This window comes from Callithrix jacchus, chromosome 4 (genome assembly GCF_049354715.1).
Source record: "Callithrix jacchus isolate 240 chromosome 4, calJac240_pri, whole genome shotgun sequence".
Taxonomy (NCBI): Eukaryota; Metazoa; Chordata; class Mammalia; order Primates; family Cebidae; genus Callithrix; species Callithrix jacchus.
The window spans coordinates 74678804-74697909 of NC_133505.1; the positions used below are offsets into that span (position 1 = coordinate 74678804).

The following is a 19106-nucleotide window of genomic DNA, read 5'->3' on the forward strand; positions in this document are numbered from 1 at the left end:
ATCATCCAGTCAGAATGTATGCTTGATCAATCTAATCAACTGCCAGCCATTATGCAAACATGATGCATGCCAGCTAAATATCATGAGACTGTTTCCTCCAGAGTTTTTTTTTAACTTTTGTCAGATTCTCAAAGAAGTCAGTGACCCAGAAAACATCCTGAACCACAGTTATCAATGGATCATAGCAGACAGTGGAAAGCCATGTACTTCAGTAACTAAACATATTTAGTGATTGACAAATGTTATCATTGTATGGTTATTAGTATTATTTTTTCAAAATTGCTTTCCTTGAGTTAAACTTTAGAGTTAAAATATCAAATGGTACTGGGAATTGACAAGAAAGAGCCTCACAGAATCAATTATTGGATTTTCCTAAAGACCATAACTATTAAATCTCACTGTTTGCTTTACATGAAACAGCTATAGATCAATTCCCTGAAAGTCAATTCAAGAAATGTCTAATTTGCAAGTTAACTTTTTTGTTTAACTGTTTAGCTTTCATTTACCAGGGTTTATTTCATGTTTGTTTACAAAATTATTATAGGAAATATTTTTATTGTCTTCAGCTTAGCACCCACTGTTGTAGAGGAGCTGAGGATCAGAGAGTGGAAATACTCGAGTTCAGAGGGAGGAAGACTGAGGAACAAGGAGAAGGGAGAACATAGGGTGTACAAGTACATCCTTGGAACTGCAAAACTGCTTTAAAAAAACATAGGGGAAAAGCTACATGGCATTGGTCTTAGCGATGACTTTTTTCATGTTTTATTACAAAAACACAAGTAATAAAAACAAAAATAGACAAATGGGATTATACCAAATTTAAAAGTATCTGCACAGCAAATGAAACAACCAATAAAGTGAAGAGACAGCATATGGAATGGGAGAAAATATCTGCAAACCATATATCAAATAAGAGGTCACTATGCAAAATATATGAGAAGAAATATATGAGAAGCTCAAACATTTCAATAGAAAAAAACAATGTTATTTAAAAATGAGCAAATTTGAATAGACATTTCTTCAAAGACAAATGGCCAAGAGTTATATGAAAAAATACTCAACATCAGTAATCATCAGGGAAATGCAAATTAAAACCACAATGAGATATCACCTCACACTTTTTAGAATAACTATTATCAAAAAGACAAAAGATGGTAAATGTTGAGAAAGTAAAGGGCTTCCCTTCACTTCACATCTTAGTACAGCCATTATGGAAAACAAACAGTAGGGAGTTTACTAAAAAAAAAAAAAAGTGAAAATAAAACTATCATATAATCCAGAACTTCCACTGCTGGATGTATATCCAAAAGAAATGAAACCCGTATGCTGAAAAGAAATCTGTATTTTCATGTTTATTGTATATTTTCATGTTATAACAGCCAAGGCATAGAATCAACCTAAATGTCCAACAATGGATAAATGGATAAAGAAAATGTGGTAGATAGATACAGTGGAATACTATTCAGCCATAAGAAAGAATGAAATCCTGTCCTTTGTGACAATATGGATGAACCTGGATGACATGCTAAGTGAAATAAGCCAGGCACAGAAGAGAAATACCATGTAATCTTACTTACATGGTGTATCTAAAAAAGTTGAACTCAAAAAGCAAACAGTAGAATGTTAGTTACCAGGAGTTGGAGATGAGGGAAGGAACTGAGAAGATATTGGACAAACATACAAAATTTAATTTAGACAAAGAGATATATTGCACAACCTGGTGACTATAGTTAGCAGCAATGTATTATATACTTGAAAATTGCTGAGAGTAGATTTTAAGTATTCTCACCACAAATAAACAATAAAAGTATGTAAGATAAGGCTGTTACTGAGAAGTGCTGGAATCCTCAGTTCTTCGTCTTACTTGGAGAAAGCATTCCATCAAGCAACTGATCTAGCCAAAGAGAATTTATTGAAGCAAAATAAAGAGCAGCAAGTTACTTAAAGAGACAGTACATTCTGCAAAGATGAAGGAGAGTGGGCAGCTGAAGGATGTGAGCCAGCAGCAGCTTGAGAATTCTGCCTTGGGTTTTTATTGTGTCGGACTCTCTTGAAGTTTCTGCCTCTGTGTCAAGTCTCCACCTCTTTGTCTTGTCTAGTTTTTCCACGCCTGCCTTAAGTCTCTGCCTTGTCTCCTCCTAGCTCCTGTTCCAGACTTGTAGGACCCTTGTTCTTTATCACTAGTTGGTGTGCATGTGTGCACCTTGTGCCAGAGACAAATCCTGCCCAATGGCAGCCCTGCTCATTACCACCATCTCAGGAAGACTGTTCGGCAGCCAAGTCTATAGCTATTGTGCCTGCATCTTTCTTTGGAATTTTTTTCCCACCCTAATCTATATTTATGGCACCAGGTTTTTCTTAAGAATGTCCTGTTTGCCCTTCTTATCAGCATTTAGCTAGCGATATTCTAACATTTTAACTGCAGAGTGAATGATTATTGGGGCATCTTAGAGGTGTCCCTTTCTGCGTAGGCACTTCCTCTCCTTCCTACTCACATTTGACTAAGCGCCCACCCACTTTAGCATTAGAGAAGGTATTAATGTACAAATTTTGGGTGATCCTTCAGGCATAAGCCTTCCCAGGCTTCTCCCTTCCCTGGGGCTCCTTTCTCCTCCTCATGTCTGGATATCTGACTGCTCTAACACAAGTGTTAACTTCATTAGCAATTCCACAGTGTGCACATATTTCAAAACATCATGTTGTATACCATAAATACAATTTTTATTTGTTAATTATAATTTTTTAAAGAATACATTCTTAGAATATATTCTTAAAAATGTTCTCAGAAACATTAACATTTTAAATGTTCTTTAAAAATGTTCTCAGAAAATGTCGCAGAACACTTATTGATATACCATCTTACTAATTCTTAAGACTACCTCATGGTCAAAAATGCATTTACGACTATATTCAGCTGGGCACAATGGCTCATGCCTGTAATCCCAGCACTTTGGAAAGCCGAGACTGGTGGATAATCTAAGGTCAGGAGTTCAAAACTAGCCTGGTCAACATGGCAAAACCCCCGTCTCTACTAAAAGTACAAAAATTAGCTGGGCATGGTGGCGGGCACCTGGAATCCCAGCTACTCGGGAGGCTGAGGCAGGAGAATCACTTGAACCCAGAAGGCAGGGGTCTCAGTGAGCTGAGATCATGCCCCTGCATTTCAGCCCGGGGGACAAGAGCAAAAATCTGTCTCAAAAAAATAAAAAAAGACTATATACACTGGCCACTTGACAAATTGACTTCCAATAAATTGGCCTACCTTCAATGAAAATATGTAAGAAATATCCTTCAGAGTTAAAGTTTATGGTAACATTTACAGATCAGGTATATTGTACCCTAATGGGAAATAAGACCTCTATAACAGATTATGTTTACCCTTTTGTTTCTGTCACCCAAAAGTTTAGAGCCAAAGTTGTGAAGCAATTATTGTATTTTATTAGGAGATATTGGTCTTTATATTCATATTCTATTTCCTTCTTTGGATTATACTTTTCAGTCTTACTTCAAAGCATTGTAGTTTAAAACTCTTTGACTACAAATTATAGAAGACCACTTCAAATTATAAATGTCTCTTCAATTTGCTTACAATATCAGAAGAGTGAACAGGGACACTCTTATTATATGAAGATAACATATTACATGAAATTCAGAAAATGTTACAAAACGTTTCATATTATTTCACTTCCAGACATTTATCCAGAACATCCTTCGAAAGAGTATGTATCACTAATCTTACTTTTGATTTTTCTCCTACTCCCTTCTTTTCTGTCTCTCTGTCCTCTTCCCCATCTCCACAATCTGGCTCTACATTCTGAAAGAGATCCACCAAGTCTTCATCATGCTCCAGACCCAGACTGGAAATGCAGCTGATGGAACCTTGATTTTGTCTCTCCTGTCAATCAAAGGGGAACCTTGAATCTCTCTAGGTTTTGAAAAGAAGCATCTACAAGACAAGTCAAATTTATCTTGCTAATATTGACTTTCTTTCAATGCATAGCTATTGCATCGTTTTGTAAACAAGGTTTTCATCTCTATTTTCTATCATACTAAAACTCTTCTAGAGAGAGATTGGATGAAGAAGGGAGAGAAAAGAAAACCCCATCCTGCCACATGTCAAAAATGTAATTTATTAGACATATTCCAAAGTATTCCACATAAACCCAGGAATTGCAGGAACTTGGACATACAGTCCCTCACTGTGTTTGTACCAGCTTTTCCATACTGGCTCTACATTTGAAATATAGCATATGTTTAATCTGACTACTTCTCACTACCTTCTTCATAAGCATCCTAACAGGAGACACCTTCATCCGTAGACCAAAAGCCCATGATAGCCTTCTTCCACTGCTCCCTACCCCTCACCCCAGCCCCCCATCCACTTCATGGTCACCTCTCCATAAGAGAAACCAGACTAGTCCTTTTAACATAAATCTGATCACATTTAAAAGGTACATAAAAATTGTACTTGCACTTCTGGGAAGATGCAGTAAACAAATTATTTACCTATTCCGCAACTAAGTACAACTAAAATCCCTGTATGTTATATATATCAAAACTTAAGACTGAAAGATGGAGAGAAGAAAGTAGACAGGTTAGGGACCTTGATTTGAAAAATCTTGATTTGAAAAATGACATACTGGTAAGTTTCCTGGATTTTCCTTTTGCTTCATATATCCTAGACTTGATGCCAAAGCTGGTAACTCAGAAATGCCAAAAGTTGCAAACCAGAAAAAAAAAAAGCCTACTTCAAAGAGGCAGTCTAGGAAGACAGAAAACTTTCAGACAATAATTGTTCTACTTCAGACAAGCACCACAGGTTAAAAATATGTATATATTTGTATCTCCCTACCTCTATTCATGCACCAAGAACAAAATGGAAGCCTGGACTTTACCCTCAAAAGGCTATTAACAAGTTCTCTCAATACCCCACTAAGGTTTTGCAGAGAAGGCCTAGTAGGGAGCTAGAATTTTTATCCTCATCATCTGGTAACAATTCCCATTCCATGGTATCCATGGAGAACACTTAGCAGCTTAGATTCCACTACCACCCAATAGTAATGAGGGTTCATCCCTCCCTTCTGGGAGGTATCCTTGCTGGGGCGTCTCAGAGGAGGCCCACTGAAGAGTCAGGAACTTCCACACTGCTCACTGATAGTCCAGCCAATGCCAACACGGCATCAGTGGGAACTATGTGGGAGGCTGGAACTCTTACCCTTGTCCAACAGTAATGAGGAGGTCCCGCTTCAGGTGTCAATGGAGACTGAATGGGATACCTGGTCTTGTGATCACATATGGTGACACCTTTCTCCCCCAGTTCCCCACCATCCACTTCCTCTGCCAAAGCAGTATCAAAGCCAGCTCAAATGAGATTGAAAGTCTCATAACTTACCATGAAAATGTCCCAGTTTCAACGAAAACTCACTTGTAACAACAAAGAGAAAGATCTCTAGAATACATAAAGAATAACCAAATAGAAATTCTAGAAATGGAAAATATAGTAACCAAGATAAAACTTCAGAGAGTGAGTTCAACAGCAGGATTGGGGAGAGAGAGGAAAGAATCAATGAGCTAGAGGATAGAACAATAAAAATCACTCAATCAGAACAACAAAGGGAAGACAAAAAATTAAGTAAACTGATCCTCAGAGAGCTGTGTGACTATTGCACAAATAAAAGATTTAAAGATAAGAGCTCTAACATCTGTGTCATCAGAGTCCTAGAAAAAGTAAAGAAAGAGGGGGCTAAAAAAAACTACTCAAATAAATAATGGCTGAAACCCTCTTAAAGTTGGCAAGGGACGTTAACCTACAGATTAAAGCTGAGAAAACTCTCAAAGAATAAGTCCAAAGAAATCCATACCAAGACACATCAAAATTAAATATCTGAAAACTAAAGATGAAGAAAAACATCCTGAAAGAAGCCAGCGAATAATAACACCTTACTTAGAGGAGAAAAAAAATTTGAATAAATGACAGATTTCTCATCAGTAACCATGAAGACCACTTGGAAGTGACACATTTTTCAAGTGCTGAAAGAAAAGACATTTCAACCCAAAATTCTACACTCAGTAAAAATGTCTAGTTAGAAATAGACTCTTGAGTTCTTCCCTGGACTAAGCAAACTTACTGACCGACAGAGGAACATATCTCTGTTAACATAGTTCTTGGCACATAATGAGGCACATCTTTAAATATGATGATGAATCAATTTTTCTAGGGCATCAGAACTTTTTACCATTTTATCTTTAAAATAGCTTTAAGAAGACATACGTTCATTTGTACATTGGTAACGTGTATCTTGCTGGAAGCGGGTGGCATAATACAAATCAAAATTTGCGAAGATATTTGGTGGTAATTTGTCTTGAAGGGAAAATATTTAAAAGTCCATTGTTGCTCATAATTAAACAGGGTGTTTGGTCCTCTTAGTAAAGAACACAAGCAATATAATAGGTTCGGGTTCTTGATTCAGCAAAATTTTGATGACCAATAGTTAAAGCCAAAATATCTTGCCATAAACCACTAAGATAATCAAAAGACATCAATGTCAACTATACAATCCAAGGATTCTTTATATTGTATTCAAGTTTTGAGAATTCCTTTAATTCCAGGAATATGACAACTCCAACCTATAGATCTGTACTTTGGGACTATCTTCAGGGCTTCCCTTGTGCAAAATTAAATAGGCAATGTTAAACTAGCTTGTTGCTCACCAACCCATTTTTTTTTCTTGGGCACTCAACTAGACTACATTTCCCAGCCTCTCTATCCATTAGGCATTCTGTGTGACTGGGTTCTAGCCAAAAGAATGTGAGAAAATGTGATGTGTGACCCTTCTAGTCTTGAACCATGAAAATCCTCACACTTAACCCTCCAGGTTCTTGCCCCTCCTCTAGATTCATGGAGAGGTACTTAGAGGCCACACATTAAAGGTGGTGTAGAGCATACAATTCAAGGAGTCTAGGTTCCTGAATTATAGCTTAGGAAGACAGTTGCTTGCCAATTAGGAATACTTGTTTTGGACTTCATATGAGCAAGAAATAGGTTTTCTTAGGATTAAGCAACTGAAATGTGTGGATTTATCTGTTGTAGCAATAAGTAGTATGCTAATTAATGCAGTAGGTTTTGTCATCCACACCTGCCTCCCAAAGCCCCACTCCCTACCCACCTCCACTTTATTTCCTGTCTTCAGTGACTTCCTTCTTCCTTTATTCACACACACATTTCACCATATTGTCTCTAGATCCTGGGCCTAGGGCAGGCTTGATGGCAATGCCCCATCAGTCCCTACAGAGAACTATCCTTTTTCAGCTTTGCACACAAAGCACCACTTAGAAGGAAGAGGATCGGGGGTCCAAAGTGGCTCCCGCCGGAGGTAGTGGCTCTTGCGAAGGCGAGGTTCAAGGCTAACCTGAGCAACCTCATAAGCTCAAACTGATTGGCAAAAAAAAAAAGAAGAAGGAAGAGGATTGATTGAGTCCTTGCTGAGGGAGAATGTAAGCCCAGCCTAAACTCCTGGGAAGGAGAAAGTGGAGCAGAAATGGGAATGGTGATGACCCAGGTTCTCATTTGCTCACTGAGGGCTGGAGGCTGATCTGTAGACATTTGTGGCTACAGTACAAGCTCTGCAGGGAGAGGCTTGACAAATCATTTGCGAAAGGAAAAATCTCACTCCTGTGGCTCAGATCTGCTTCTCAAGGTGAGGTTTCGTAGTTATCTCTGCCCAAGGCTTGTGATTGCTGCAATTTCCTTGTTCTTTTCTTTCCAGGAACCACCTGGCTCACCTCCTTTTTATGAACCTACGAAAAGAAAAATCACAAAACAAATGAAAAAACACACCTCTTTGCTACAGGGTAACCTAGTCAACCTTTAAATTAAAAAGCCAGGAGTTTCCAATGATCTGCCTCTGAATATTCTGCATGCTGCCTGACTCCCTGCTGATAGCAGTGATTCAGAAACTTTATCTTAAGAAAGAAGGGCCTGGAACAAAAAGCAGCAAGGGATACAGAGAAAACACAGCAGACCATGAAAAGAAGTTGAGATGGAAAAAGAGGAAAGATGCAGGCTTGCTTGTGTTGCCCATGCAGACACAGGAAGAGAAACCAGCTTTGAAATGATGTGACTGTTTTTGTTGTTTGTCAGTAAATTGCAGACATCAGCTTGAATGTAGTTGTTCAGTCATGGTTTTGATAAAAAGGATGATGTATGCATCTTTAAAGAGTAGCTGTTACACAGGAGATGCTCAACAGATTATAAATGAAGGAATATAAAAAAGAAACCCGGGCAATTTTTCAATAAACAAAAAGTGGAATATGGCTACTGATGATATGACTTCAAGATATTCTTTTATATAAAGAAATCTCATTAAGCCATATTCAATATAGGCTAATTAATTTTAGTGCCATTTAGTTCATTAATCAGAGGTTGGGCTGGCATAGAAGGTGATTTAAAATTTATAATTAAAGCAGGTCTGGCCAGTTACCATGTAGACTTAATAATCTTCCTTTCCTCATAAAGCTAAAATAATACCCTTTTGGTCTAGTTTCTAACATTTCTCTTTGGTGTTTTGATTGGAACCTAGTATTACTTCTCCTCTTCTGTCTTATAGTTTCTTACCTGGTCTCAACCCCTTGGAATATAAACCACTTTCAATCTAAAAGAAAAAAAATACAGTTTTGCCCAGTCAAGGGACAAGAGCCTTACTGTTGAAGAAACAGCACAAAGTTCCAGTCCATGTTCAATCTACCCCACAGCTGATGCACTAGTACCAGAATTAGCATTACAAACAAAAGAAAAGACAGGCCTAGGCAAATCCAAAGCAGATGGCTGCTGCCGTGTTTGTCAATGGAGAAAGACAACTGAAAGATGAATCATTAGTCCTGGATACCAGTGCTGCATCTCATGATAATTAAATAGCTGTGTGGCCTTGGGATAGTTAGATCTCTGAGCCTCAATTCTTCCCCTGTGAAATTAATAGATATCTAGGTGTAAAAAGTCTCTTCCAGTGAAAACAGCTGACTCAACCCAATTTGAAGTTTCTGAATCTTCACCTAAAATAGTTGTATTGATTCAAGCATTGACATATGAAGCATTTAATTTGCTTGTTCAGGCTAACCAAAACCAGATTTGGAGCTTCTAGAGTATAAGGAGTCATTAAGAGAGATTTTTTAAAAACATACAATGGAGGAGCCAAGCACGCACATTCTCTCTACATTGTGACTGTTGAAACCAGCAACGTTGGAAAAGTCATATTAAATATTTTTATGTTAGTTCCTTTAATCAGGTAATATAGCACTGCAGTTTGCTTTCTCCCTTGCCTGTCCATTCTCCCTTATATAATTACTTGTGACTAGATATTACGTTACTTGATGTGGAGGAGACCAAAAATGATTTAGATAAAAGCTTGCCTTGGGCAGGGTGCTGCCTCACCTGGGAAGTGCGACTGACCCGAGGATCGGGGATTTTCCCTTCCTTGCACCAGCACTGTGGTTCAGACACTGTGCTTCTCTCTTGCCCTCTGCAACCCACAGACTAGGAGATCCCCACTGAAAGCACCATGAGTTATCAGCACAGATCTGAGAGGCAGCTTTGGCTGGCACCGTAAGTTGTCAGCACAGATTTAGATGGGAGATTTGACTATCACTGAGAGCACCCACGGGACAGAGCTACCCACACCCCAGAAAGAGAGAGAGTTGAAAGCAGGGAGACAGGTGATACAGCTTGGCAGGTCCCACCCCCACAAAGCCCAGCAACTGAAGCCCTCTCACTTGAGAGTTTTGCAGCCAGCACATCGGTTCAAGCTCGACCCAGGACAATTGAGCTCCATAGGGTGAAGGAAATCTGCCATTGCAAAGGTGGGTCTAATCACATCTGTGTAAACAAAAGCCAGAGGAAGCCTACATAGAAGCATTCAAGGCAGCCTAGCCACCCTTCAGCAGGCAAACAAGAGACAGACTGCCTCCTCAAGCAGCCCCCTGACCCCTGTATAACCAGAAAAACTCCACATACAGGAAAGCTCAGGCTACAGTAGGCAGGTACCCTTCTGGGACAAAGCTACCAGAGGAAAGATCAGGCAACAATCCTCCCTGCTCCACAGCCCCTGCAGGTGATTCCCAGGCAACTAAGGCCCAGAGTGGACCTCGAGCAGTCCCACAGCAGAGGAACCTGACTGTTAGAAGGAAAACTAAAAAACAAAATGAAATAGCCTCAACATCAACAGAGATGTCCACTCAGACACCTCATCCAAAATCACCAACATCACAAAGATCAAAGGTGGATAAATCCATGAAGATGGAAAGAAAACAGCACAAAAAGGATGAAATCATCAAAGACCAGAATGCCTGTCCTCCTCCAAGGGATCATAACTCCTCACCAGCAAGGGAACAAAACAGGATGGAGAATGAGTTTGACGAACTGACAGAAGCAGGCTTCAGAAGGTGCATAATAACAAACTTCTCTGAGCTGAAGGAACATGTTACAACCCAAAGCAAAGAAACTAAAAACGTTGAAAAAAGGTTAGATGAATGGCTAAATAGAATAACCAGCTTAGAGAAGAACATAACCAACATGGAGCTGAAAAATACAGCATGAGAATTTCATGAAGCATACACAAGTTTCAATAGCCAAATCGATCAAGCAGAAGAAAGGATATCAGAGATTGAAGATCAACTTAATGAAATAAAATGAGAAGGCAAGATTAGAGAAAAAAGGTGAAAAGAAATGAACAAAGCCTCCAAGAAATATTTGATTATGTGAAAAGACCTAATGTACGCTTGATCAGTGTACCTGAATATGATGGGGAGAATGAATCAAAGCTGGAAAACACTCTTCAGGATATTATCCAAGAGAACTTCCCTAACCTAGCAAGGCAGGCCAACATTCAAATCCAAGAAATCCAGAGAACACCCCAAAGATACTCCTCAAGAAAAGCAATGCCAATGTGAATCATCAGATTCACCAGGTTTGAAATGAAGGAATAAATGCTAAGGGCAGCCAGAGAGAAAGGTCAGGTTACCAACAAAGGGAAGTCCATCAAACTCACAGTGGATTTCTTCATAGAAACCCTACATGCTAGAAGAGAATTGGGCCAATATTCAACATCCTTAAAGAAAAGAACCATCAACCCAGAATTTCATATCCAGTCAAACTAAAATTCATCAGTGAAGGAGAAATAAAATCCTTTACAGACAAGTAATTTCTGAGAGATTTTGTCACTACCAGACAAGGCTTACAAGCTCCTGAGACTAAGGAAGCACTAAACATAGAAAGGGACAACCAGTACGAGCCCTTGCAAAAACATACCAAATGGTAAAGACCAACTATGCAATGAAGAAACCATATCAACTAACAGGTGAAACAACCAGCCCATTAGATGATGCAGGCAGGATCAAATTCACACCTAACAATATTAACATTAAATGTAAATGGCCTAAATGCCCCAATCAAAAGACACAGACTGGGAAACTGGATAAAAAGTCAAGACCCAATGGTGTGCTGTATCCAGGAGACCCATTTCACGTGCAAAGACACATATAGACTAAAAATAAAGGGAGAGAAGAAGATCTACCAAGCAAATAGCAAAATAAAGCAGGGGTTGCAATCCTAGTCTCTGATAAAACAGACTTTAAACCAACAGAAGTCAAAAGAGACAAAGAAGGGCATTACATGATGGTAAAAGGATCAATGCAACAAGAAGAGCTGACATTCCTAAACATATATGCACCCAATATAGGAGCACCCAGATATATAAAGCAAGCTCTTAATGACCTACAAAGAGACTTAGACTCCCACACAATAATAGTGGGAGACTAACTCTCCACTGTCAATATTAGACAGATCAATTTGACAAAAACTCAACAAGACGATCCAGGACTTGAATGCAGATCTGGACCAAGCAGACCTAATAAACATCTACAGAACCCTCCACCCAGAATCCATAGAATATACATACTTCTCAGCATCACATCACACTTACTGTAAAATTGACCACATAATTGGAAGTAAATCATTCTTCAGCAAATGCAAAAGAATGGAAATTAAAACAAACAGTCTCTCAGACCACAGTGCAATCAAATTAGAACTCAGGATAAAGAAACTCACTCAAAACTACAAAACTATATGGAAACTGAACAACTTACTCCTGAATGATGACTGGATAAACAATGAAATAAAGGCAGAAATAAAGATGTTCTTTGAAACCAATGAGAATGAAGATACAATGTACCAGAATCTCTGGGACACATTTAAGCAGTGTCTAGAGGGAAATTTATAGCAATAAATGCCCACGAGAAGCAACGAAAGATATAAAATTGGCATCTATCTTCAAAATTAAAAGAGCTAGAGGAACAAGATAGGAAAAAACTCAAAAGGTAACAGAAGACAAGACATAACTAAGATCAGAGCAGAACTGAAGATGATAAAGACACAAAAAAAACCTTCCCAAAAAAATCAATAAATCCAGGAGCTGGTTTTTTGAAAAGATCAACAGAATAGACGAACCACTAGCCAGATTAAAATAAAAGAAAAGAGAGAAGAATCGAAAAGATGCAATACAAGACAATAAAGGGGATATCATCACCAATTACACAGCAATACAAACTACCATCAGAGATTACTACAAACAACTCTATGCACATAAATCAGTAAATCTGGAAGAAATGGATAAATTCCTGGACACTTGCACCCTCCCAAGCCTAAACCAGGAAGAAGTTGAATCCCTGAATAGACAAATAACAAAGTCTGAAGTTGAGGCAGCCATTAATAGCCTACCAATCAAAAAAATCCCAGGTCCAGATGAGTTCACAGCTGAATTCCAACAGACATACAAAGAGGAGCTGGTACCACTCCTTCTGAAACTATTCCAAACAATACAAAAAGAGGGAATCCTCCCTACCTCATTTTATGAGATCAACAACATCATCCTGATACCAAAACCTGGCAGAGACACATGTAAAAGGGAAAACTTCAGGCCAATAGCCATGATTAACATCAATGCAAAAATCTTCAATAAAATACTGGCAACCTGATCACAACCACACATCAAAAAGCTTATCCATCATGACCAAGTAGGCCTCATCCCAGGGATGCAAGGCTGGTTGAACATACACAAATCTATAAATATAATCCATCACATACAGAGAACCAAAGACAAAAACCACATGATTATCTCAATAGATGCAGAGAAGGCCTTTGACAAAATTCAATAGCCCTTTATGCTAAAAACCCTCAATAAACTCTGTATCAATGGAACATAACTCAAAATAATAAAAGCTATTTATGGCAAACCCATAGCCAATATCATACTGAATGGGCAAAAACTGGAAGCATTCCCTTTGAAAACTGGCAGTAGGCAAGGATGCCCTCTCTCACCACTTCTATTCAATATAGTATTAGAAGTTCTAGCCAGAACAATGAGGCAAGAAAAAGAAATAAAGGGTATTCAACTAGGGGAAAAGGAAGTCGAATTGTCTCTATTTGCTGACAACATGATTGTGTATTTAGAAGACCCCAATGTCTTAGCCCAAAATCTCCTTAAGCTGATATGCAACTTCAGCAAAGTCTCAGGATACAAAACCAATGTGCAGAAATCACAAGCATTCCTGTACATCAATAACAGAGAGCCAAATCATGAGCGAACTCCCATTCACAATTGCTACACAGAGAATAAAATACCTAGACATACAACTTACAAAGGATATAAAGGACCTCTTCAAGGAGAACTACAAATTACTGCTCAAGGAAATAAGAGAGGACACAAACAGATGGAAAAATATTTCATGCTCATGGTTAGGAAGAATAAATATTGTGAAAATGGCCATACTGCCCAAAATAATTTATAGATTCAACACCATCCCCATCAAACTACCATTGACCTCTTCACAGAACTGGTAAAAAAACACTTTAACCTTCATATGGAGACAAAAGAAAGGCCACATAGTCAAGATTATCCTAAGCAAAAGGAACAAAGCTGAAGGCATCACACTACCTGACTTCAAACTATACTACAAGTCTACAGTAAGCAAAACAGCATGGTACCAGCACCAAAACAGAGATACAGACCAATGGAACAGAACAGAGGCCTTGGAAGCAATGCCACACATCTACAACCATCTGATGATTGACAACCCTGACAAAAATAAGCAATGGGTAAAGGATTCCCTGTTTAATAAATGGTGTTGGGAAAACTGGCTAGCCATGTGCAGAAAGCTGAAACTGAACCTCTTCCTTACACTAAGATTAACTCCAGATGGATTAAAGATTTAAACATAAGGCCTAACACCATAAAAACCCTAGAAGAAAACCTAGGCAAAACCATTTACGACATAGGCATAGGCAAGGACTTCATGACAAAAACACCAAAAGCAATGGCAACAAAAGCCAAAATAGACAAAGGGATCTAATTAAACTTAATGGTTGCTACACAGCAAAACAGACAACCAATAGAGTGAACCAGCGACCAAAAGAATGGGAGAAAATTTTTGCAACCTACCCATCTGACAAAGGGCTAATATCCAGAATCTACAAAGAACTAAAGCAGATTTACAGGAAAAAAAAAAAAAACAGGCAAACCCATTCAAAAGTAGGCAAAGTATATGAACAGACACTTTTCAAAGGAAGACATTTATGAGGCCAAGAAACATATGAAAAAATGCTCATCATCACTGGTCATTAGAGAAATGCAAATCCAAACCACACTGAGACACCATTTCACGCCAGTTAGAATGGCAATCATTAAAAAAGCTGGAGACAACAGATGCTGGAGAGGATATGGAGAAATAGAAACACTTTTACACTGTTGGTGGGAGTGTAAATTAGTTCAACCATTGTGGAAGAGTGTGGCGGTTCCTCAAAGACCTCGAAATAGAAATACCATTTGACTACCCAATGGACTATAAATCATTCTGTTATATAGACACATGCACATGTATGTTCATTGTGGCACTGTTTACAATAGCAAAATCTTGGAACCAATCCAAATGCCCATCAGTGATAGACTGGACAAAGAAAATGTGGCACATATACACCATGGAATGCTATGCAGCCATAAAAAACGATGAGTTAGTGTCCTTTGTAGGAACATGGATGAATCTGAAAACCATCATTCTCAGCAAACTGACACAAGAACAGAAAACCAAACACTGCATGTTCTCACTCATAGGCAGGTGTTGAACAATGAGAACACATAGACACAGGGAGGGGAACATCACACACTGGGGTATGTTGAGGGGCAGTGGGCTAAAGGAGGGACAGCAGAGGTCAAGGAGTTTGGGGAGGGACAACACTGGGAGAAATAGCTAATGTATGTGACAGCAGATGGAGACAGCAAACCGCCATGGCATATCTGCACATGTACCCCTGACTTTAAAGTACAATTAAAAAAAAAAAAAGCTTGCCTTTTAGATGCTTGTAGTTAAGAAGATATATATACATCTTCTATATATAAGACCATTGTATTGTGTGAAAGTATATATGTATCATACATTTATATATGTATTTTTCATCTAGTAAATTCATATACACATATATGTATATACACATACCAGATACCTAATAAAGGTTAGAACAAACCAGCATGTGCCACATGTGTGTGTGTGTGTATGTGTATAAGTATATATATATCGTGTGTGTGTGTGTGTGTGTGTGTTTCCAGGTAAAGATAAAGTGCTTGTGGCAGAAGAAAAGAGAGTCAAAGTGGTTTTTATAAAGGAAATGGCTTTTAGTGGATAATGGGGGATGATTTTTTTTAAGCCTGTGGAGATATGGGAGAAACAATATTTATGATGACGTAATGGGACTTACACTGACTTTATAAGACCTTGATTTTGTAGTGAGTGGGGAGCCACAGGTAACTTTCAAGCAGGGCAAGTAGCAAGCTTGGGGCCATGTTTTCAGATCTTAATCTAGCAGCACTCCACAGGGTAAGAGTAGGAAGAGCTTAGAGATAAGGAAAGCAGGTAGGATGTTATTGCCCTGTGAGAGGTGGAAAAGATTGTAGATTAGCGCAGTGACCATAGCAATGCAGATGGAAGAGCAGATAGGAGGACAGACTCAACAGCATTTGGCCTCTGTTTAATCCTAGGGGAAAAGTGAATAAACTCAAGAGGATGATGGAGTCACCATTGGCCCTAAGGAGGAAGGTTACATTTAGAAGGCAGCATAGTAAGTGAGATCTCATCAGAGGTAGCATGCTTGAGGTGCCTACACAATTGATTGAAGGCACAGACAGAACCACTCAGAGGGAGAGAGAGCTGAGCACTTTAATGCCCCACCTCCCCATTTGCTATTATATTACAACATGGAAAAATATCAAAACAGAACATACTTTCAGGTTTTGAATTATATGTTTGAGTTATACATATAAAAACAGAACATAGTTTAAACATATGAGAAATTAAAATTTTATGCTTTTCATAAACACAAACACAAAATCACATTGACTATTTGTATACCCTTGGAGATAATGTCAAAAAAGTCTAGATTTGTAGACCTTTTTGAAAAGGAAGCCCTTAGTCAATTCTGTAAGTGGCCAAGAATGAAAGCCAGTATGTGGTAGAGATTAGGGCTACGAGAAGTAAGAAGGAATCAAAGCGAGAGGGAATGTTATCTGATGACTTGGTAATAAATACTAATATGATACATTAGTGGTTGTACTTTAAGTGTTTAAAATAACTGGGAATAGCCTTAAGATAAATTGATATTATTGTCAAATGTTTTATAACTTATTTTTAAATGCATTTTATCTATAAATTCTTTTATTGCAATATGAATTTTTATATTGTATATATAATACAATTCCTTGAGAGGCATCTTCTAAAGACTTTTCCACAAGATGATAATCCCACAAATGCATGACATAAAATAAGAAATGCTATTGTCAAATGCAGTAGAGACACACTGCAAATTATAACATCAGTCTGCTGAAAGAAAGTTCATAGTGCACATTGGATATCAAGGATCTACCATTTTCAAGTTGACACTGTGTGAGGCTCATGCTCAGCCCCTTGATGTATCTCATCTGATTCCCAGAACAACCTAAGGCCACAGGCAAAAACTATCTCCATCTTTCAGATTAGGAAATTGAGGCTTAGCAAACTCAAGCAAATTGCTGAGATTCCAAGGTCATTAAATTGACATGAAATCCTTTTTCCTCGGAGCACCAATTAACTCAAACGGCAGGCACACTTTGGGAAATGTTGCCTTGAGCAGGTTGATTTTCTTAATCCAAAACCACTCATTCCTACTTCTCTGTGCTGATTCTCATTCTAAATAGGAGGCGGTGGTTTTTCTTCTTCTCCTCCTTTTTCTCCTCATTTTCCTCCTCTTCCTTCTCCCTCTTCTTTCTTTTCCTTTTCTTTTGGTGGTAGGCATTAGGAAGGTTATAATGCAAAGAAGACATTAACTACTGCCTTAAATTTTTAAATACCTAAATCCTAAAAAGGTGATACAAATGTCAACTTGAATTTCTTCTCTGATAACACACCCTAGGTTTAGACTATTTCTGACTAATTTTACACAGGCTCACCACTTTTGATGCACCGCATTTCAACACTTAGAATAAAAAGATGCATTAAATGGGGCCATGCTTGCATTTTTCTACCAAGCTGAACACATAAAAATAATTGCCCCTGCTGGAAATGATCAGACCCTACGTTCAAAGAGGAAAATTAATGAATTCTCACTTTGTAGGAAAAGTATAGGAAGTCCAAGCAAGACTACCCAAATCCACACTTTAATTTGCAGCCAACTAATTAGATAATAAAATGTGTCCTAAGTCCCCACTCTAAAGCCCAGCTGAAACTATCAGTTAGCAAATGACTCTAATTATCATCACGTTTGTATATGTTTGTGTATGTACTAATGGCAGAATAGAAAATAAGCCCCTGATCAAAAAAGAATTTCTAACAACTCAGAAAAGTGTATAGGATCCCTATGATGAAAAGAAATATAAAAGAAGATGTAGTTTTCTCAAAATCATTGTCAATATCAGAGAGCAGTTGCTTGGCAAATGGTAAGATCTGGGAAAAACTATTCAGCTTTTAACATCTATCTTCTTATTTTCTCAGAATCTATCAAAGTAATCTATTGTTTTGTATTGTAGAAGAGTAGCTTTTTGAAGACTTAAGAAAAATATTAAAACTTGGGTATCAAACATCTAATTAAAGAGAAACTTTTACTTACTTCCAGACAACAGATTAACTTTTAAAATTAGAACCTGATATTTTTATAAAGTAACTGTGGTCTTACATTTTAAATCCAAAGTAATAAATCTGTCCTATATAATAAAAATAAATTTTATATTTTGAAAAAATATTTTTATACTGTAATTATATAGAATTAAATGTAGTTACTATTTGCATAATTGTAAAGTTTAGAAAGAAAATTGAGTCAAATTGTAGGCCGACATTTTAAAGTATGTATTATATACAAATTGCAAGTAGAGCAACATGTACACTTCTGGATTTATTAAACTATGGTCTCTTATTTTGGGGCAGGAAGTGTATTCATGTGTCGTTAAAAAAATACTGTGTACATTGTCAGTTCTGAAGACATAAATACTGAGCACATTTATACCAAAGTTTCATTTATATTTGACATTTTTTGTTTCCCACGATTTTCTGTTCTATTTACATTAAATTATGTTTTTCTAATACTTTGGCTAGATAAACATTTGGTTCTATTTTTTTGGAACTCAAGGGGTTTCAAATGTTGATGATTAATGATATATGTGGATCATTATCTTGGTTTTTTTCCTACTCTGACTTCAAGAGTTTTTAATCCTCTTGCTCCATTCCACCTCCCATGCCTATCTCAGGTGACCCCACAGCTTGATGAACACATGATTCTTGGCTTCTGTGGCTATTGTCCTTATTGACCCTTTAACCTATAGCCATCAATTATGAAGGACAGTTTCCTGTGTTTATCCAGTGAAAGTACAGTAGTCCCAGTACCCAAATAGATTCCTGAAGACCCCTAAATTAAAAGAAAGAGAAGTTTAAGGCATTTATAGGGTTTTCTTGAATTCTCTTCCAACATCAGTCTCCTGAACTGATTTTGGAATTGAATTCAATATCTGCAATCTGACATTGGAAGTGAATTCAAGAAATACTTA

The 19106-nt window shown here is 37.8% G+C and overlaps 1 long non-coding RNA gene across 1 annotated transcript in view; it reads right to left on the reverse strand.

The window, feature by feature from the left end:
* Positions 1-4118: 4118 nt before the first annotated feature.
* Positions 4119-19106, reverse strand: part of LOC108591219 (uncharacterized) — a 57809-nt gene continuing 42821 nt past the window's right edge. The window contains exon 3 of the long non-coding RNA XR_001911075.4: positions 4119-7797. This is a non-coding gene — a long non-coding RNA (uncharacterized LOC108591219). The remainder of the gene's footprint in view (positions 7798-19106) is intronic.